At 40.3% G+C, this 22250-nt stretch overlaps 1 protein-coding gene across 5 annotated transcripts in view; it reads right to left on the bottom strand.

Moving 5' to 3' along the window:
* Positions 1–20429, bottom strand: part of KLF12 (KLF transcription factor 12) — a 438687-nt gene extending 418258 nt beyond the window's left edge. For 2 of the 5 annotated variants that reach the window (XM_060636987.3, XM_078432839.2), the window contains exon 1: positions 19464–20429. The gene's annotated coding sequence lies outside the window, so the exon portion shown is untranslated. The other 3 variants (XM_060636989.3, XM_060636978.3, XM_060636975.3) reach the window with 2 other exon arrangements.
* Positions 20430–22250: the final 1821 nt, after the last annotated feature.

Genomic DNA, 22250 nt, shown 5'->3' with positions numbered 1-22250 from the left:
TTGTAGCTGTGTCGTGATAGATGTTAACTTGTGCTAATCATTTAGCAATATATGCATACAGCAAATCATATGTTGTATACCTAAAACTACTAAACTGTTATGTCAGTTATATGTCAATCAATCAATTAAAAAAAAAACCAAAAAACCACATGAGCAATTTATTACCCAAAACGTAATCCAAAAAAGAAGATGACAACTGTAATGGACAAGTACAGAGAAGAAATTAGAAAAAATAATATATATCTGCCACTCGAAAAAAAAACAGTAAAAACCATGACCTAATGGTTCGCACTTAATACTAGCCTATAAGGAACAGTTTTAAATGTAGCTCATGGAAAGACATGAATATTTTCTCAATTTATGTATCCACCAACATATTTATTTCTTTTTAAGTAAAAAGAGGGAGGGAGGGAGGGAGGGAGGGAGAGAGAGAGAATCCCAAGCAGGCTCTGCACTGTCAGCACAGAGCCCGGTGCAGGTCTCAAACCCACAAGCCATGAGATCATGACCTGGGCTATAACCAAGAGTCAGACACTTAACCAACTAAGCCACCCAGGTGATCCTCCACCAAAATATTTGTATAAAAATATGATTCAATAGCAAAGAAAATACTATAGACCAATCCCACTTGTGAATACAGATGTGTATATTCTAAGTATCATTCTAATTTATCAAACAGAATCAAGAAAACTTATACAAAAATAAATTATGAAAAATCAGGGTTTGATCCCCTAATGCAAAGATAGTTCAATGTTAATAAATCCTCTAATGAAATGCTTTATAACAAGGGCACCTGAGTGTCTCAGTTGGTTGGGCATTTAACTTCGACTCAGGTCATGATCTCACGGTTTGTGACTACAAGCCCCACATCAGGTTCACTGCTGTCAGCCTATCAGCACAGAGCCAGCTTTAGATTCTCTGTCCCCCTCTCTCTTGCCTCTCCCCCACTTGCACTCGCCCCAAAAATAAATAAATAAACTTTTACAATGCTTTATAACAGTCAACTAAATGAGAAAGATGATTTATCAGATGAGTTTTAAAAATACCTATATAAAATTCAACAAGCATTCCAAAAAAAAAAAAAAAAAGGAAATAAATCAAGCACATTTAAAGTAAACTGGAGAAGGAAAATACTTAGGATAAATATCCTATAAAATCATGCTTCTGAGGCCAAAGACTTTTAAAGTCACAAGGCAACCAGGTGATAGGTTCCAGTGGGTAACAAGCCCCTTTCACAGAGAAACAGGCTATTGCCTTTGGCCATAATAATGAAAAAAAAAAAAAAAAAAATGAACAGTCCTAAAAGCAAGTAAGAAACAGAAAGTAGAATGGTGGCTGTCAGGGACTCAGGAGAGTGAGAAATAGAGTTGCTTTTAATGGGTATACAGTTTCAGTTTGGCAAGATGAAAAAGTTGAGATCTTTCGCACAATGTGAATAGAATTGACATTATTAAGCTGTAGGTTTAAAAACAGTTAAGATGGTATTTTTGTTGTTTTTTATTGCAATAAAAATTTTTTTCTTCTAATTTTTAAACATATATATAAGCGACCAAAATTTTATCAAATTCCTAAAAGCTCAGTATGGGCTAGCACGGTCAATTAGTATTCCAGAAAGCCCCTGATGCAAGGACAGACGCTCCACAGTCATCACCCTGCTCTTTTTGCAAGTCTCCTCCAGGTACTAAGACAAAAGAATGTAACAACAGACCTAAGAAAGCCCTGCCTTGAAAGGGGGTACAAAGGGAGACATCCGCTACCACTGGGACACAAGGATAAAAACTGGCCTCATCCCAGACTCTACTATCAACTGAAGCAAAAGCCATCTGCCCCAGGAGCCAGGACAGTAAATACTCCTGCTTCTTCCATGCAAAGATGGACTACAGCTAGAGAAGGAGGTGAAGCCACTGGAAGAGAGACTAGACTCTCTGACTATCCCCTTCCCTAAGCTCAAAAAAAAGCAGCTGCTGGATAAGAGCACTCACACACACTTGCCACTGCACTGAACACTAGGTAAAACTCCTCTGCTCCTGGGATAAGGCAGAAAACTCACTCAGGCCCAGAATTCTAAAATGATTCAAAAATGGAGTCAGACATACTGGTATACAGAAAACACACACAAACATAAGCCTGCCATTGACACAACACAATTTGGCCACTACAAGAAGGTACAGGCATGCTTTCAAAGTCTCAACTCAGACTGAGGTATACCAGGCTTGCCTAAGGCTGAAGTTGGTGTAAAAGAACTGAGACCCCCCCCCCTCCCCACCTCCCACCCATCTGCACCTCCACCCAGACTACCTGCTGGGATAGAGAAAAAGGACAAAAGGAGGTTTCCTATGACACTGGAGTTCAGAGCTGACCAAAAGTTGAGGGTATAGCAGGAACACAGAGAAGAAAAATTCTGACATTCCAGGACTCACAGAAGTGTCAAGGTAAAAGCAATGAATTCCTGAAGGAACTTGAACTATCACATCACTAGAGACTTCAAGAGCAAAGACCAAGTAAAAACTCAGCACATCTACTGACCAAACTGATTCATCCTCCCCCTGCACAGACACTAGTATCTTGCAGAATATGAGATATGTCCGCTTCTTAGCATAATGATTTACTTCAGTCTCTGCTGTTCTTTTATACATAATGTCATAGACTCAATCAAATGTTACAAGACACAAAAACAAAGCAAGTTACACATTGTTAAGATATAAAGCTATCAACATAATCAGATGCCAAGATGGCAGAGATGTTGAAACTATCAAGGAGAGACTTTAAAATAGCTATGATTAAATGTAAAAGAATCTAGAGATAAAGACAAACAGCATGCATACATGAAGAAATTCAGTAAATAGGTGGAAATTTTTAAAAACTGATATGAAAATGCTAAAGAAATAGCTTCATCAAAGAATTAGCTTTATCAAAGAATTCTTTCACTGAGTTTACAAAAAACTGACCACAACAGGAAGAATTAGTAAATGTGAAGCTAGACCATAGAAATTATTCAGACTGAAAACTGAATGGGGGGTGGCCGCTACAGAGGATCCAAGACTTGTGGGACAACATGAGGTAGACTACTGTACTTGTCAAAATAGTCCAGAAAGAGAAGAGAGAAAAGGGGGCAGAAGAAATACTCAAAAAGATAACAGAAATAAACCTATCAAAAATCAGAAGGGACAATAAACTACAAATCAAAAAAGCTAAAACAACCCCAAAATAGGATCACAAATGACTACATACTTACGCACATTTGGTTTCAATGAAGACCAGAGTTAAAAAAATATATCCTGGGGCACCCGGGTGGCTCAGTTGGTTAAGCGTCCCACTTCAGCTCAGGTCATGATCTCAAGGTTTGTGAGTTTGAGCCCCACATTGGGCTCTGTGCTGACAGCTCAGAGCCTGAAGCCTGCTTTGGATTCTGTGTCTCCCTCTCTCTGTTCCTCCCCCACTCACACTCTCTCTCTGTCTCAAAAATAAATAAAGATTAAAAAAAATTAAGAAATATATATATATGTATGTGTATATATATATATATATATATATATATATCCTGAAGGCAGCCAGAGAAAAAGAGAAACATTCATTACATATAGAGGAACAAAACCCAGAATGACAAAGGACATCTCTTCAGAAACCATGTAAGCTAGAGGATAATATAGCAACATCTTGAAACTAATGGGGAGAAAACTGTCAAACTAAAATTCAAACCCAGCTAAAATATTTCAGAAACAAAGGCAAGTAGACTCTTTCAGATAAGTAAAACTGTGAAAAGTCACTGTCAGCAGACTTACATTTCAAGAAATATTTTATTTAGGCAAAAGTAATACGATATTAGATAGAAATTTACAACAAAGAAATAAAGAACCTTTGAAATATTTAAAAAAATCCATAAATATAAAAAAATTCTCTTCTGATTTGTAATCACTATTAAAGGGAATTAAATCTTTAAAGCAAATACCTAAGAAATATATGATTTATTACATGTGCAAGTTAAAATATATTAGGAAAATAGCATCAACAGGAGAGAAAAAAATGGCAGTATACTGTTGTAATATTCTAACATCATACAGGAAGTGCTATTATATCATTTGACTGTGAGAAATTCATGATGTATATTGCAAACCCGGAAATAACCACTAAAAATATAAAACAAAGAAATATAACTAATAAGCCATTAGTGGAAATAAAATTGACTACTAAAAAATAATCAAGCCCAAAAAAGGCTAGAAATGGAAAAATAAGAGCAAAAAACAGGTGAGACAAATACAAAACGAATAGCAAGTTAGTACATAGAAAACCAATCACATAAAAATGTTTAATGTAAGCTAACAAATCATTCTAAACAAAAGTTGGAGACAGAGTGGATTAAAAAGTCACACCCAATTACATGTTACATGATATATCATATAATTGTGTGTGTGTGTATATACATACATATAGTACAATTATAACTTATAGAATTATATGTTGTCTATAAAGGAAAAAGAGTAATATTACAGGGGTCAATTCACCAAGAAAACACAATACTAAATATGTACGCACCTAATAACAAAGGTTTCAAAATGCATAAAGCAAAAAGTACTAAAACTGAAAAGAGAATTGGATTAATTCACAATTGTATTTTAAATACTTAAGCCAGAAACCAATTTGACAAATTTCATATATTGAAAATAAATAAATAAATACTTAAGCCCATCTTTCCCAATAACTGACAGAAGAGAGAAAAATATCAGTTGACAAAGACTTGAAGACATTATTAACCAACTTAGCTCAATCATATTTATAAAATATAAACCTGACATTCATAGAATGCTCTATCCAATAATGACAGGAAACCTTGTTTTCAAGTGTACATGTAATATTTACTGATACAGCCCATATACTGAGTGATAAAACGAATCTCAGAAAACTTTTAAAGAATCAAAATCATACAGACTCTGAAAACCATGGAATTAAACTAGAAACCAATAGCAGAAAGATATCTGTGAGATCACCAAGTATCTAAATATTAAAAAACACAATTCTAAACAATCTAAAGTCAAAGAAGAAATCACAATGGAAATCAGAAAGTATTTGAACTGAATTAAACTTAAAAGAGCAGTGCTCAAAGTAAAATTTATAACATCATATCCTTATATAAGAAGAAAGGTCTCAAGCTTCCATCTTAAAAAACTAAAAACAGAACAAATTAAACCCATGACAAGCATAAGAAAGGAAATAATAAAGAATTAGAAAAAGTAAAAGTTGGAGAAAAAAATAATGAAACCAAAAGCTGGCCCTTTCAGAACATCAAAAAAATTAATACACCTCTGGCCAGACTGATCAAGACAAAAAGAGAAAAATCACAAGTCACCAACATCAGGTATAACAAGTAGTCAGTGTAGATCCTAAAAACATTAAAAGAATAGGACAATATAAACAACTTTATGCCAATAAATTCTGTAACTCAGATGAAAAAGCCAAATTCCTTCAAAACACGAACTAAGAAGTTTCATTCACAAATGAATATATAATCTGAATAGCTCTGTGCTAAATAAATTGAATTTATAGTTTAAAACCTTCCTACAAAGGAAAGAAAAAAACAAAACAAAACAAAACAAAAAACCCTCCAAACCAGATGGAGCCTCTTGTGAATTCTTCCACACATCTAAGGAAGAAATAATTCCACACAAAGTATTCCAAAAAAGAAAAAAAAAAAACAAACCAGAAGATGATAAAACACTTCCCAAGTTATTTTAGGAGGTGAGGAATAACCCTGAAAGCAAAATCAGATAGAGAAACTAAAAAGAATAAATAGTACTGACCACCATGTCCCATGAACTTATATATTTTTTATTTCTTAACAAAATATAAGAAAATCAAATACAACTATATATAATTAGATGACACATCAAGAACAAGTAAGACTTACACAAGGAATGAAAGGCTGACACAACATTTAAAATCAAGCAACACACACACAAATCAAACACAATTAACTCACTAAATTAACAGACTAAAACAGAAAATCATATATCATCTCAATAAATACAAAATAGCCAAAAGCCTATAAAACTACTTATAACTAAATTCAAGTAAACAGGAAACAACTATTACAAATAAAATACTAAAATCTTTTTGAAACATGAAAAATGATATAAACAGAAGGACATCCACGTTCTTGAATTGGGATGATACTCTGCACTAAAAGTATTAAAATGTTATGGAAACCAATTTGACAATAAATTTCATATATTGAAAAAAATAAAAATAAAAATAAAAGTATTCTTAATAAAAAATAAGTAAATAAATAAAATAAAAATAAATAAATAAAATGTTAATTGTTCCCAGAGTATATATAACTTAATGCAATTCTAATTAGATTCACAACAGAGTTTTTGTGTATCTTTTGCCCAGGGAAGTTGGAACAATGGATGAAATATTCCTTAGATTTGCACTCTACTGTTTTAAAAGGAAAAAAATCTAGTATTATAGGATATATTAGAACATAAGACAATACAATTAGGGAATTTGTATTTACTTGTAAAAGGACACATTACTTTAAAAATGGTGCTGATACCAGTTATGTATCTGAAAGTAAATAAAAGTGGATCCCTCTCTTATAGCACATATAACTACAAATTCCAAGTTCATCAAAGATAAGATCAAAGTGGAAAGAAAAATACAATCTAAGTGTAGATTACACATCTGTTTTACCAATGGAGAAAACACTGAAAAAAACAAGTTAACCAGGGGCACCAGGGTGGCTCAGTCGGTTAAGCATCAGACTTCAGCTTAGGTCATGATCTCACAGTTCTTGGTTTCCAGTCCTGCATGGGGCTCTGTGCTGACAGCTCAAAGGCTAAAGCCTGCTTTGGATTCTGTGTCTCCCTCTCTCCCTGCCCCTCCCCAGCTCATGCTCTGTCTCTCCCTCTTCCTCTCTCTCTTTCTCAAAAAAAAAAAAAAAAAAAAAAAAAAAAAAAAAAAAAGTTAACCAGACAGAATGATTACATAAAATTTAAAAATGTTACACATCAAAAGATACTTCTTAAACAGAAAAGATCAGTTTGTTTTGTTTTGAAGTAGACTCTACACCCAGAGTGAAGCACAATGTAGGGTTTGAACTCAGGAACCTGAGATCAAGACATGAATTGAGAGCAAGAACAGAACATTTAACCGACTGAGCCACCCAAGTGCCCCAAAAGATCAGTTTTTGAAAAAAAATATTTGCAATGCAGGTACCAGACCAATGGTTAATAGTTATAATATATAAACTCCCACAGGACAACAACCAAGTAGAAAAATGAGCAAAAAGTATGAAAGGGCCATTCTTAGAAAACAATTCCAATGTAGCTACAAATAGGAAGAGATCTTCAAGGTCACCAACAGTCAGGAAATACTAATTTAAAGTAACAATGAGATACTACTACAAAACTATCAGACTGGAAAAGTCCATTGCTGATGGACTTTCAAGGAAAGGGTTTTGCCCACATTACTGGTAAAAACATGAACTGTTACAGCCTTTTTCTTCAAAGCAATGTGGCAACATTTTGAAGCAGAACATAACTGCATCCTGGGAATCTATCGCATTGGTCTGTCAGAGTATAGCTATAAAGATATGTATTACAATATTGCTTTTAGTGGAAAAAGGTAGAAACAAAGTATTGCCCATCAGTAAATTAATGGTTAACTAGACTATGAAATAACCATACTTTAGAGTATCATGCAACAGTTGTTTTTGTTTTGTAAATGGAGTAGAGCTATAGCGGTTGAGTGGGAGTATTTCCCTTTGAAAGTAGATAATAGTCTCCAAAATATAATCCCATTTTTATAATCAGTGATCAAAAAACCTTGTGTGAATGTGTTTATAACACTGAGAATATGGAGAACAGTAAAAAAGACACATAGTCCCGATAACATGGGTTATGGGGGAATGGAATGTTACCGCTAGCTACAAGGGGAGCTAAGTAAAAAGGAAGGAAGATAAGAAGGAAAAGAAAGGAAGAAAGAAAAAAATGAAGTTTTCAAACACATGCTTTTATTAGAGAGAGAATATATTTGTAAACACTGCTCAATGAGTGAGTTTCTGCAAAACAAAGCTTATCCCTGGGAACACAGATCTTAAGCTGTTGTCCTTTGAAAACCTGAGTCATAAAAGTAATAATAAATTAATTTAAATAAATACCTAACGTTGGGTTGGTTACAAGCATTAAATGAGATAATGGCGTTTAAGTGTATCATACACATTTTAAGTACAATAAATGCAAAATATTTTTTTCAAAAGGAAAAAAAACTAAGACAATCACATGCTTAAATGGAAACAGATTTTCTGATAAGATAAAAGTACTTAAAAGAAACTAAAACATAAATCTAAAAATATCTAGGTACTATTTTTAGGCACACTAAGGATCTAAATGAAAATAAAATAAACCGAAATATACTAGAGCAAGGCCCTCTCTTTGGGTTTAGTTGTGCCGGTTCCTCCTGATCTGTTTATACCTGAGACAAAGCCCAGGTTTTATTTACTGTTGTATTCTCAGCACCTAGCACAAGCACTGGTACATGGTAAGTGATGAACCACCTCCCTAATTTTCTTCAGAGTATTCATGCCTCTATTTGCACAGTGTCTTCTAGAATTAAGTTGATCTTTCTGAGCATTATGGGTTTTTTGTTATGCCCCTTCAAAGTACATTTTGGAAGGAAAAAGAATTCATCCAATAATATTCACTGAATCTCACATGAGCTAGACACTAGACATTGGCACCTCCTTTGAGCAACGGAGACTATCTTAAACTAAATGAAACTTAGGAAGACAGCAATCAGATGAAATGGAAAAAATTATTTTACTGGTGTTGGAAATCAAGGTTCTAGTTTCAACTTGGCCACCTTCTAGTTACTCTACCTTCAGATGACCTTAATATCCTCATGAATAAAATGATAACATGTGTCCAATCTACCTTATAAGATTATCAAAAAACAACTCTGTAAACCACCAAGCACTAACCAAAAAGCACTAACCATATATATATATAATATAATATAATAATATATGTAATATAATATATATATATTTTTTTGCTATCCCATACTTCTCAAGTATTCTAAAGTGTCTTATTTACCAAGCTATTTATAAATAAAAACAACTGCCTCAGCTTAGAGCCTTGGTATAATCCCAATATATTCAATAGAGAGCTCAGCGTACAATAAGAATTCCATCAATGCTCTTTATAGACTCATTAAGAGTGAATTTCCTTCTGGTTATGTATTATCTCAAAATGAAATATTTTGTGTTTCTTTAAGTGTTCTGTATTTATACCTAACGCAGAAAGCTAATGCACATTCCAGAGGATGTCACTTTAAATAACCAACCACTTTAATGTAAAGTTTCTTTCTAAATATGCCTTCAAGCAAGACCTCTGATAAATTACAATGGACTCCGACCTTCTTGATCGGAAAACTGATCAGTTTCCAAGTTTTTCCTTCCATTATTCTTATGTTAAAAACAAACAAACAAACAAAACCTCTTATTCCTATATTCAAAGTTTTTGGTCATTGCTTAAATTTAGCAATATGAAAAAAATTTGACTACACAGCCTCACATAAAGTATATTTTTTTCATTATTTTAACTTATTTTTTTAAGTTTATTTCTTTATTTTGAGAGAAAGAGAACAAGCAGGGGAGAAGCAGAGAGAGAGAGAGAGAGAGAGAGAGAGAGAGAGAGAAAACCCCCAAGTGGCCTCTGCCTATGAGCACAGAGTCAGACATGGGGCCTGAACTCATGAACCCTGAGATCATGACCTGTGCCAAAATCAAGAGTCTGACACTTAAACAACTGAGCCACCCAGATGCCCCCATATAAAGTGTATTTTTAAAATTTTATTAACCGATCAACATTATTATTTTGTTTTGCCCAAATAAACCTTCTCTAAACTCATTATAACACTGCACGTCCTACTAGCCAAGTACATCCCAGGATCTAATTTTGGGAATCACAATATTCTCGTGTTATGGCAAATGATAAAAGTTTGCCAAAACACCATAAAGCCATCAGCTCTAAAAGATAACAGAAAAGGATGTGTGAAACCACCACAGTGGCCAAAATAATGTTTTTAATTTGCTTTCTTATTCTTGCAGATTTGCTTTTTCTTTTCCATAAAAAGTAAACATTTTCCATGAAGAATTATTGCCATATCCACTAAAAACCTAAAACCTTTCATTCCCAGATACAAGGAATTTTTTCCCATGAATTTTAAGCAACTTGGTCCATGTATCACAACTTACTTTGTATTGTAAGTTTCCACATAAGTCTCACCTTCCCTCTTTGATTTTCAGCTAATCAATGATAATGCCCTATCCATTTCCATACATGATTCCGGATTACATGATAGGAGCTAAATAAGTGTAGGTCAAATGGGTAAGGCATTTTTTATAGAGATAATGTTTTTTTTGTTACTCGTATGATGCCTCTGACTGTAACAGCTTTATCAAATGACAGAATGCATACTGGCCAGAAGTTACTGGTCTATTGCTGCCACTTTGATATACCCTATAGCAGTTGCCTTCTAAAGCAATTTTTTGGATTAGGTCTCACAATTTGTTTTAGCACATGTATCAACCATCACAAAATTGGCTTCTGTATTGAGGTAAATATGCTAGTAAGTGCAGTAGGTCAGTATCTACAAACAAATAACAGCCTGTAAATACAGTATCTAATACTCCCATTTTTTGCTCTACTCTACAAGAAGATTAAATCTGGACTATCATACTTACTGCTGAAGGGAGTTAAGAGTAATACAGGGAATAGGGCATAACACAACGGCTTTCCAGTGTTCAAATCTTTACTTTAGAGATACCTGGGTGGCTCAAACATTTGACTCTTGATTTTGGCTCAGGTCATGATCTCATGATCTCAGGGTGGTGAGATAGAGACCCGTGTTAAGCTCCACGCTGGGCATGGAGCCTGCTTGAGATTCTCATTCTCTCTCTCTCTCTCTCTCTCTCTCTCTCTCTGCCACCCTCCCCCACCTGCTCTCCCTCTCAAAATAAATAAACATCAAAAAAAAAAAAAATCTACTCTAAAGCTAACTGGCTATTGATCATGGTTATTGGCATTAATTGGGTTAAAATCAGCCCCTACATCTATAAAATAGAAACCGTAATATCATACATATGTACTCAACAAATACTTAATGAATAAAAAGAGGAATCCCATATTTTAATATGTGATGCACTTCTGAAAACTTAAAAAAATTGTATATGTCAAGGGACCAGACTCATGTTTTAAAGGAGACCCACTCTTGGGGCACCTGGGTGGCTCAGTCGGTTAAGCGTCCAACTTTGGCTGAAGTCATGATCTCACAGTTTGTGAGTTCAAGCCCCGCGTCGGGCTCTGTGCTGACAGCCTGGAGCCTGGAGCCTTCTTCAGATTATTTGTCTCCCTCTCTCTCTGCTCCTCCCCTGCTCGCACTTTGTCTCTCTCTCCCTCAAAATAAATAAACATTAAAAAAATTTTTTAGATAATAATAATAAAATTAAAAAAAGGAGACCCACTCTCAGAGTCAAAAGAGGGAAAGGGAGAGAGAGAGAGAGAGAGAGGGAGAGGGGCAGAGGGGCAGAGGGGGAAAAAGAAAGAACCCAAAGCAGACTCTGCACCAGTAGCACAGAGCCCCATGCGGGGCTCGAACTCATGAACCGTGAGATCATGACCTGAGGCGAAACCAAGAGTCAGATGCTTATAAGAATAAGAATAAGCCACCCAGGTGCCCCAAATTTTCAAATTATTTTTTAAAATACTGTCAAAAATAGCAAAGTCATTGGGGGAGGGGAACTCTTACTGGGCAGTGAGCACCATCACACAACTGCTATAAAGCAATGCATCCTTAAGTCAAAATCCAGTGTATAGAAGGTACTTTAGGGGTTTCCACATATAGTATTCAAAGTGTAAATTATTTGAAAGTCAACCATACATACCTGTGTAGTAAAGAGTACATATCAAATAAACTAACATGTGAAAAACACAGTACCTAACTTCTGAACAATAAAGAGTAGTTATTTTATTTTGCTGCTACTACTCATTCTGAATGGCTGCTTTTAAGAGCACTACCTTGTGATCCAGCAATCACACTACTTGTATTTACCCAAAGAATACAAGAATACTAATAGCAGCATTATTTACAAAAGCCAAGATATGGAAGCAGCCCAAGTGTCCATCGACTGATGAATGGATAAAGAAGTGGTATGTGTGTGTGTGTGTGTGTGTGTGTGTGTGTGTGTATAATGGAATATTACTCAGCCATAAAAAAGAATGAAATCTTGCCATTTGCCACAACACGGATACAGCTAAAGAGTAAAACAATAAGCAAAATACGTCAGTCAGAGAAAGACAAATACCGTATGATCTCACTCATATGCAGAATTTAAGAAACAAAACACATAAGCAATGGGGGGAAAATGAGAGAAAGCGAGACAAGTCAAGAAACAAACTTTTAATTGTAGAGAACAAATTGATAGTTACCAGAGGGGAGGGTGGAGGGGGGATGGTTTAAGTAGGTGACAGGGATTAAGGAGGGCACTTGTCCTGATGAGCACTGGGTGATGTATGGAAGTGTTGAATCACTATATCATACACTTGAAACTAATGCAACACTGTATGTTAAGTAACTGGAATTAAAAATTATAATACAAAAAAAAGAGAGAAAGAGAGAGAGGCACCAATATCCTAGAGCAGACTAATATTTATTGAGCACTAAATATGTACAAGGTTCTATACACCTGACACTTTATGGACATTACCACAATTTTAGTGTTCAAAACTATTCTGCAATGTTGACATTATTTGTTCTTGTTTTTGTTTTTACTTATACGTAAACGGAGACTTGGAGAATTAACTTGTCCAGTCAGACAGCCAAACCCGAGTAGCCTGAGGTTTCAAATCCAGCACCCTTTGACTCCACCACAAAGCTTTATTTCGCGAAGAGAAAAAGAAAAAAAAAAAAAAAAAAAAAAAAAAAGGCAGGAAAAGGTAGTGAATTGTGGAATGGCTAATAGAGTTTAATATGCTTAGCTAGAGAGAGATCAAAAGACTTAGGAAGGAAAAATCCATGATACTGGCACTGGGCTACTGGCTACTGGAGGGTTAGTCACAGAGATTGCACTCCTTAATTTGTTCCTTGTACAAGTATTTTAGCACTGTGCGATCTGTCACTATGGTAGGCACCGGGTGAGAAGCCAGTACAGTAACTATGAAGAAGAATCATTTCCTGCTCTCAAGGGGCTTACTATTGGGAGGGGACCAGCAAATCAACAAGCAGTTGCACCAGAAAAACAGCATGTACTATAGGGCCATAGAACACAGCCTGGAACCCTGAATATTCTTATTCAGAATTCTTATTCTTATTCAATATTCTTATTCAAGTACTTTGCAAAGTAAGGGATGGCAAGAATCCCAGAGGAAGTGATGTTTACAGTGATAGTTGTAACAGGAACAGGAGTTAGGCAAGGTGTATGTGTGACACAGAAAGAGTCTAAAATGAATTCTATTGATGAGCTAGTGTGAGTCAATTTCTTTGCTCTTCCAAGAATAGTGTTTACACAGAGTGTGAAAAAATATTTTTTTTTTTGTTTCTTAACTGAAGAAAATGTGGCTGGGGAGAAATTATGTAAATTAATATTGTTAATTTTCTCAAATGTATGTGTGTAAAGAAATGTACACAGCAGAAAAAATGTGTGCATAAATAAAATATGTTCAATAAATTTTCAAATATCCATGTAATATCTCCATCATTTACCTCTCTTGGCTGTGCATTTATTGTGTTACAACAATGTTTGAGTCTAACCAAGACGCTTTATTTCTGGCTTAAGCCATAAATCAGACATAGCTTAATCAACAGAATCTTCGCTTAATTAGGGATTTGCAGTTCAATAAGACTGTTCTAAATTATAGAATAACAGCACAAAATTAATGATTCTATAAAAAAATAAGGGTATTTTTAATGACTAGTGGACTCACTGAAGGAGGTTTACAATCTCTAAGAAATCACTCTTGATCTTCACTTTCTGTTTTCTGTAAAATCATTATGGGAACTGTATTTTCATGTACATTCTTTTGAAAAGCTCAGATACTTCACCTGCATTATACAAATGTTAATGGTAAAGTTTCATACCAGCTACAGAGAAACTTTTTAAGAATGACTTTCTCAAGGTCACAGAGCAAATCTCTGGTGAGACAGGAATGGAATTCATGACCTTTGACTGCCAGAAGTTTTCTACCCACACTCGGAAATTCCTTCTCCATAAGTGTAATTTATATGCTCACTTAGAGAGGCTGGAAAGTTCATCCCTTGTAGGGATGTGGGGGATGGAGAGGGAGTGGTTTTCCTGTCAAATCAGTTGCCACACGAGTACTTTCTAGTTTTACAAAGTGATTCGTACCCACACTATCTTCTTTTACCCTCACCACAACCCTGTAAAATGTCTATTATTTTTCCCATTTTACAGACTCAGGTTAAGAAATTTAACCAAGGTCGTCCAGTTTTAGTAACCAAGAGACCCGGCTTCAGATTGTGATATCTCTGCCACCTCAATCAGTCCAGATTCCAGGATATATAATCTTAGCAGATACCGGATTGTGAAATGAATAAATATTTTCTTTACAGTTAGCTGTTTCATTTTTTCACAATCATTTATCTCGTTTCTCATTTAGTTATGTTGGTTTGTTTTCTTTGGGGCAAGGCTGTTTTCACGTTCTAAGTTTGCTTCCTAAACTCAAAACCAAGTGAGAACATTATTACTAAACATAGGATTTGGAAAAAACAAACTGTGTGTTTTCCTTCTTTTGTATACAAGTGGGAGGAGGGGGACTTTTTACCGTAATTCTTGCTCGTAATATATGTAGCGTCAGGGGTGCAGGGGGATATATACCAACATACAGAATATAAAAACTCACGTTCATAAATACTATATACATGCATATATATACATAAAATATACGTAAAATAGCAAACACACATACATGTGATATACACATATACATTACGCCCAGAATAATTCTAAAAACCCACAGGTGTTGTGACTGTAGCACTGGGAACACAACTCCTGGCTGTCTAGGCCAGTAAACTGTAATAGCTGGGCTTCTATTACCTCTGATGGGACGGAGAAAACTATCCCAAAGCTCTCCAATGGTTTCTCTCACCTTCCATGCAGCAGTACAGCAGCAAAGGCTTCCTGCTACCCCATCTGTACCTAAAAAGCAATACTCTTCAGACCAGTCCAATTATGCTAATAATCAAAAAAATATACCACGAAACAGCAACAGAAGTATATGACTTTCACTGGAGAAAAAGACAGGAAGAAAGACCACGCCAAGAGCAGAATTCTCTGGGTGAATATCCTGTAGCCTACTGCCAGACCCAAACAAATTTTTATGGAGCAACAGGACTACTCAAGTAGCCACTTTTATGGAAATAAACACCCAAAACCGAAAAATCCTTTTGTAACATAATTACTGAGAATATATAGAGAAAGTAACCATTTAATCCACAGCATGTGTTCTCAGCCACAAGAACTCAAAAGCTGACATCAGATGGGGTGTGGCTGGTCCAGGCCCTGAAAATGAATTCTGGCCTGTTGAAGTCAGACATTTCCCTGAACGGGTTTGGGATCTGGAAATACAGCAGATCTCACAGAGCCCAGGGCTGTTGACCTCCTGGGCATAGGGCAAGGCCCATCTGTTTACTTGCGTTTTGATTTTGGGAGCTGTGGTTGTGGTGGATGAGTTAAGGCTGTGGTTTATAGGGTGTCGCCAGTGATTTAATTTTAATATTTTTACCCTTACATCTTGTACATACTAAAGACTGAAAGCTGTGCGTAATTTGTCAGCTGAAAAATAAACATAAAAGAAAATAAGTGAACAGGGGGCAAAAATACAGATATTACCACCCTACTATCATACAGCATTTTCAAAACATAAATGATAAAGGCAAGCAACCGCAACCTATTTTAGAAATTATTTATAAAAATGAAAGCTGTTTTCTACAAGGAAAAAGATAACCATGGGTGTTAAATAAAACTGTTAAATAAAGCAGTTTTGAGATTTTTAGTTCTTGCTCATTAATCAGCGTGAAAGCACAAGCGGGAAGACTTCCTTATCCAAAACAAATAACTTTTCAAGTAAGTCTGCACCTCTAGTTTTGTAGAATACAACTAGTTTGTATCAATACACAAATCATCTACAGTTACATTTATGAAGTAAACCCTCTAAGAAGACTGTTTCTCTCACAATCTAAAGAAAACCATTTGACACCCCCAATTTAATTGATTATCTTAATGAAATTCACACATAAATATGAAATTCCACACTTTCCATTTTGTACAATGGCGAAAACACCGAGGACCTTCATATGTGCAACTGCTTAACAATATCACCTCACTGGTAAGACGATTCAGTACTCTAGATTAACCAACACTGGCTTGAGTTCAAAATGCCCTCAGTGTAGGCCTAGAGGCCTAAGCACTTACGTCCTCTTTGCAGAGGAAAAAGAAAAAAACAAAACACAAAAAAAAAACCACACCTATGGTTAAGACCAAATTATTTCATTCACTTGATAACAGCCTGCTTCATGATAGAACATTTAAAACTCACTCAGTCTGTTCAAGTGCTTGTTTACCTTTCACAGGAGGCAGGGAAGTAATCCCCGAGGAACATATATATTTTTAAATGACCAGAACACTACTGCTATTCTATGCCTGATGCACCCTCTTCGGAATGAATGAACATCACGCATCCTGATTTGTTTTTCCCTTGGCCTGGGGAGAGTGAGCACACTGGTGTTTGCAGTCCCTTCCCTTTCTGTACACACAGAGGCTGCAGCTGTAGTAAACAACCACCAGCCAAAAGTTGCTAAGGTCAAGGTCTCAAATGCTACACCAGGACCAGTTTTCTCCCAAATGACATTCAGTTACTGAAAAAGAACTTTCTGGAGAAAAAAAATATATGTTAAGGGCCCACTGGCACAACAATTTTCATTCAATAAATAGTAATACAAAGCATTCCAAAATAAAGTTTAGCTGACCGAAGCTTCTTTTAAATATGCATCGTTAAGTAATAGATAAATAACTGAAGCAACTCAAAAATAAACAGAAATTCCTCAAGAATGTTCTGTGTATCTGACACAACTATATTAGTTACATGGTTTTGGTTCATAAATTTGAAACTTCCAAATTTCACCAGCTTCGGTATACTTCATAATAGTTATGAATTACAAGACAAGAATAATAAACTTCTCTCCTAAATGCATTACAAATTTCTGCCAATACTTCTATGCTCTAATTGCTCCCTCCCCAACTCAAAGAAGCTTACCATACTCAAGCTAGTCTCCAATCGATTGACCAGGCTGCAGCGATAAAGATACAACTTATGCAACTGAAATGTTTGCCCTTCACCATCCCATGTCTACTAAGCTTCCACAGTTAAACATCTTCTAGCCTAAAAGTATACCCCTTTATCGCAACCAATTTCTGCGTGGTTTTAAAGAATGTAAACAAAATGCGAATGAGGTCTACAAACAGCACAACCAGGCTTTTTTTTTTTTTTGGGGGGGGGGGGGGAGTCACTGTTTTTATTAAATGCCAATTCCAAAGAGCATTTGTTTCATGATGGAATACACCCACTCTTCCAGAGTGACCACTCCTATTCCCATCACAAGAGGCTCCCTTTTAAAAGACACCAAATTTATTTCAAAGCATTTACTTATCTAAACAACTCTCTCCTCCAGTAAGAAAAGGGCCTGGAGGCGTCTAGGTGGATTTGCACAATGACGTTATTTGATTGACAGATGTCTACTGAGGCCACTGGATGCACAGGCACCAAATGTAAATAGACCTGCTCACCTCCCTGGTGTGACCGGGAAACAGAGAATATTAAAGCTGATTTACAATAAAATATCCCAGTGCTCGGCCGAGAATTCTATTAGCCAGTGGGATTGCTTAAAACAATCCATACAGAACGATACTTAAACCATCTGTACTGTTAAATTAGAGAGCTGACGATATTAACCATACAAACTGTTTATCCAGATTACACATTCCGTTGTACTAACACTCTTTAACTCAACACAGTCAGTTTTTATCAGCTGAATTAAGGGTATTACTATTAAAGTATGCAAAACTCGAAGCGCAGGGTGAAGGGGGGCTGGGAAGCCGCAGGGCATATAACAAAGGAATTGGTACTTTTTCCAAGCGTTTGCCTCAAATGCACTTCGAAACAGAACTGTTGAGTGCACCCCACCCTTTTCCCCAAAGATAAAAGTTTTTCAAAGTTCTAATACGCAGCTCTCTACCCAACAAAAGCAGGGTTGATTCTCCCCATAGGGGAGCATCTAACACGAACACCAACTAATGTCGCGGAGGTCAAGTCCGAGTCCTGGGAGCGAGCTTCTGAGGCTAGAAAGGGCTCCCAGGCCAGCTCCGCGGGCTGCCCGGCTCGGGTGGACGTGCAAAGTTGCCCCTTGTCAACTCCGGCCGGCTCCCCCGTAATTGAAAATAACAGCCACGGGCCAGCCCCTGGCTACTTCCGCGGACCAGGCACTGTAGCAAGTGACAGTTACACATCATTACGACCAGAGACAATAATGAATGTAGCACCAGGACCACTATTCATGCCAGCAGTGTCATCTCCGCCTTAACCCCTTCCCCTCCACTCTCTCCAGCGCACACCCACAGCCCACACAGCCCCGGTGCGGCAGCTATTCACCGAACTCGCTCTCTTCCTGGGGGCAAACTACTTCCACAACCCCCCACCCCCGCCTCCCCGATTCAGCCCGGGTGTTTTATGTCCCATCCTTGGCAACCGTCAGGCAAACATTGCAACCAACAATTCCACCAGGGGTAGAAAAACATTTGCTTAATTCACGGTACTTGATAAGTTCTTTAAAAAAAAAAAAAAAAAATTGGTGCGGGGGGAGGGGGGTGGAGAGAGAAACCTCCTTCTTTCTTCTTCACATATCCGACCGACGCTACTTGCTTTGCAATAGCATCGCCCTCCCTCGGCCCCCTCCCGCTTCCCAACACTTTCCCCCTTTAAGAACACAGACCAACCAAAATGATTTAACTTGAGCAGATGACAGAAGGAAAATAAAACATGTTAAGAGAACACGGTCTGATTTGGGATGGCAAAAAAAAAAAAAAAAAAAAAGGAGGGGGTTGTTTATTTTGATAAGAAACGGAATCGGCACAGACCTGAACAGAAGCTGCAGAGCAGGAGAAATTGTTTTCTTTCCCTCACACAGAGTCCCCCTCTCTCTCTCCCTTTCTCTCTCTCTCTCTCGCACACACACGCGCGCGCACACACTCACTCTCGCACACACACGGCGTCACCCGCGCACACTCACACGCACACTCGCACACGCACAGGCAGAGCCTCTCAGCTGCTCTCTGCAGTTCTCAGGAAATGAATGGGGGGCAACCCAGGGAACTGTTGTACTTGCAAATGACTTACCCGGATCACATGATGCGCTAAATGTAGGGTGGGCCGGTGGGTGGAGGCTGCCGAGACGCGAGCCCCGGTCTAGCGTGGGGAGCCTCGCCAGGCCCGCATCGAATTACCCCGGGGCCCAGCCGAGGGGGTTGCAAGACGCCGCTTCTCCTCCCTTGCAGCCCGCAGCTCAGGAAACCGGAGAGGCGTGGGGGGTGGGGTGGGGTGGGGTGAGGTGAGGTGGGGGGGGTGAAAACACCAAACCCCCAAACAAAAGAGCTCCGGGTCCTCCTCCCCAGAAACAAAGCCCCGCCGCTGCGGGCGAGCCCCGGGGTGGGGCCGAGGGCGGGGGCGGCGGCGGGGAGGGGCTCGCTCAGCAGGCGCTAAGTCGCTTTATTGCCATAAAATGGGGCCCCCGAGCCGCTCCGCCCGAGGATTAGGAGGCGGGCTCTGAGTGTGATGGTTGAAATCCCCTGTGGGAAACTAACCCCTCCCCGCTCGCAGAGGTAGAAGGCAACACCCACTGCCCGGCCCTCGCCTCGCCGCCCGGGCCGCCGGGCTGGGGGGTGGGTCCGCGGAGCCTCCACCCCGCCCCACCCCGCCCCACCCCTGCCCCCGCCCCCCGGCCTCGGCCGCGCTTCCCTTTCACCTGCACCACCTTGCTGCGGCACCCAAAATAACCTACACATGGCCAACGGAGCTTTGGGAGCCGCCGGCCGAGGGGGGCCCGCGGGGCCTCGCGGCGGGAGGAACCCCCGGATTGCAACTCGCCAGGCGAGGACTCGCGCTGAGCCGCGAGAAAGTCCCCTCTTTTGTGTCTGAGCGCGCAAGGCAGCCTTCGGGAGAGAATTCGGAGGCAAATCGAGCGCGCAGCCCGCCCGGCCCCCCGCCCCCTCCCCGCTCCGGCCCGGGTGGGGGCGTGCAGGGAGGGGGCCGGGCGCCCGAGCCGTCCCCGCGGCTCGCCCGCCAGCTAACTTGGAAAGGTGTGGGCGGAGCCGGCTCGAGCGGCCGGCCGAGGCTGCGGGCACGGCGGCGCGGCGGCTCCCGGGGACCGCCCCCGGGCGCCGGGCATCGCCCGGGTCGGGCAACAATGGGGTCCAAAGCAGGGGCAGCCGGGCGGGCGGTGCCCTCGGAGCCGGGGTACGCGCGGGGGTGGGGCGGGCCGGGGGCTGGGCGAGGAAGGGAGAGGGATCATTGTTTGGGTTCGGGAGCAGCGCACGTTGTGGGCGAAGCGGGGGCGTCCTCCCTCCCAGTGCTTCACCTTGGGATGGATGGGGGCAGGGGAGACGCATGCCTCGCTCGGGAAACCCGGGAGAAGGGGTGCCTGCCCGCGCTAGTTATTCGGGAAAGCAGGCGAACTTGCAGGAGGGGTAGGAAGCTGGAGCTCCAGACCCCCGCCGAGGCCCCGAGGGCTCCTAGCCGCGGCGTAGGGGAGTCCAGCCCCCGGCCCTGCGCCCCAGGAGGGAGGCACGAGAAGCGGGCGACCGGGAGCGGAGCCCTAGCCGCTCTCCCCTGCGGCCCCTCCCTCCCCGCCCTCGCGCCTGGGGGAGCGGATCCGCGGGATTCTGGGGCGGGAGAGTGGAGGCAGCGGCGGGGCGGCCGTTCCCGCCGCGGCTCGGAGGGCGCGGGGTCAGCGCCGCGCCGGAGGGTCGGCGGGGGCAGGGAGGAGACGGGGCGGAAGCGGACGGGCGGGGTGCGAGGGTGGGCTGGCCAGGCGCTGCGGTCAGCGGTGGAGATGCGTGCGCCACTTTTCTTGCAAACCTAGGTGAGCGCGCTGGAGCTCCCGAGCCCGCAGGCACCCCTGCGCGGTGCCCCTGAGCCCGCCCCGCGCGGGAAACCGCCCCGGCGGTGGGAAGGCTGCGAAGGGGAAGTTTATGTTAGGGAGAGCAAGATTTGCAGTAATGTGGCATGAAGTGGGGTGGGAAGAGAAACAAGGGAGAGGCCGAGAAACAGGAAATGAGAGCAAAGGAACGACTTCTAGCCAGGAAAAGCCGTGCTCTACATTTTGTGTGGCATTTTCCAAACACTTCTAAAGGCCGGGTGTGCGTTATTAATGGAAACAAAGGCAGGGTACCGCCTGGTGTGGCCTCTGCCACCTGCCACACTCTACGTGAGGAATGATGGGAAAGGTGGTCCCGCCTGGACGCTGAGTCGACAGCAGCCCACTTCCAGTCCACACGGGATGAGTCAGTGGGCCTGACTCTTAGACATACAACAGGACTGCGAGGAGGGATCTGCCCGGCTCTTAGGGTTCCGGAGAAGAACAAATGAGATAAGTGTAACAGTGTCTTAAAATCGTGGACCACTCCTTAAGTGAAGTCATCTGAGAAGAGGAAAGCTGTGGGGAGAGCAGGAAGGCGAGGGATGCCCACGGCTGAAGACGTGGGTGGGGCAGGAATCAGGAACCCTGGAGCAAAATGGGGCGGGCACGCAGAAGGGCGGTAGCAGGGTGGAGTCTCTTTTGGGGGGTGGGGGGGGGAAGGGGCTCCGGACCCCATCCCCTGGGCTAATCAGGTTAAACAGCCCTTTACACTGCACTACATCTGGATGAAACATGAAAAGACAAGTTTGAAAAATGGTAGAACATTGACAAATGTACAATGTTTAAATGAAAAACTTGCCTCTACTAGAAACACTGTGAAGTTTCCCTGTAGGTGGGGCAGAGAGTGAAGGAAGTGAGTTTAACTGTAAGAGTGAAGGATGCTGTAAGAAATTATGTCATCGTGGCACTTCTTGTACTAACAGCTCTTTCTCAGAGCTGAGTAGCGGACTGACCATAAATATGTTCTGTAGCCAGCGCTTTTCTGCACG

The sequence above is a fragment of the Panthera onca genome, chromosome A1, assembly GCF_046562875.1.
Source record: "Panthera onca isolate mPanOnc1 chromosome A1, mPanOnc1 haplotype 2, whole genome shotgun sequence".
Taxonomy (NCBI): domain Eukaryota; kingdom Metazoa; phylum Chordata; class Mammalia; order Carnivora; family Felidae; genus Panthera; species Panthera onca.
This window is presented reverse-complemented; position numbering and strand designations above follow the sequence as displayed.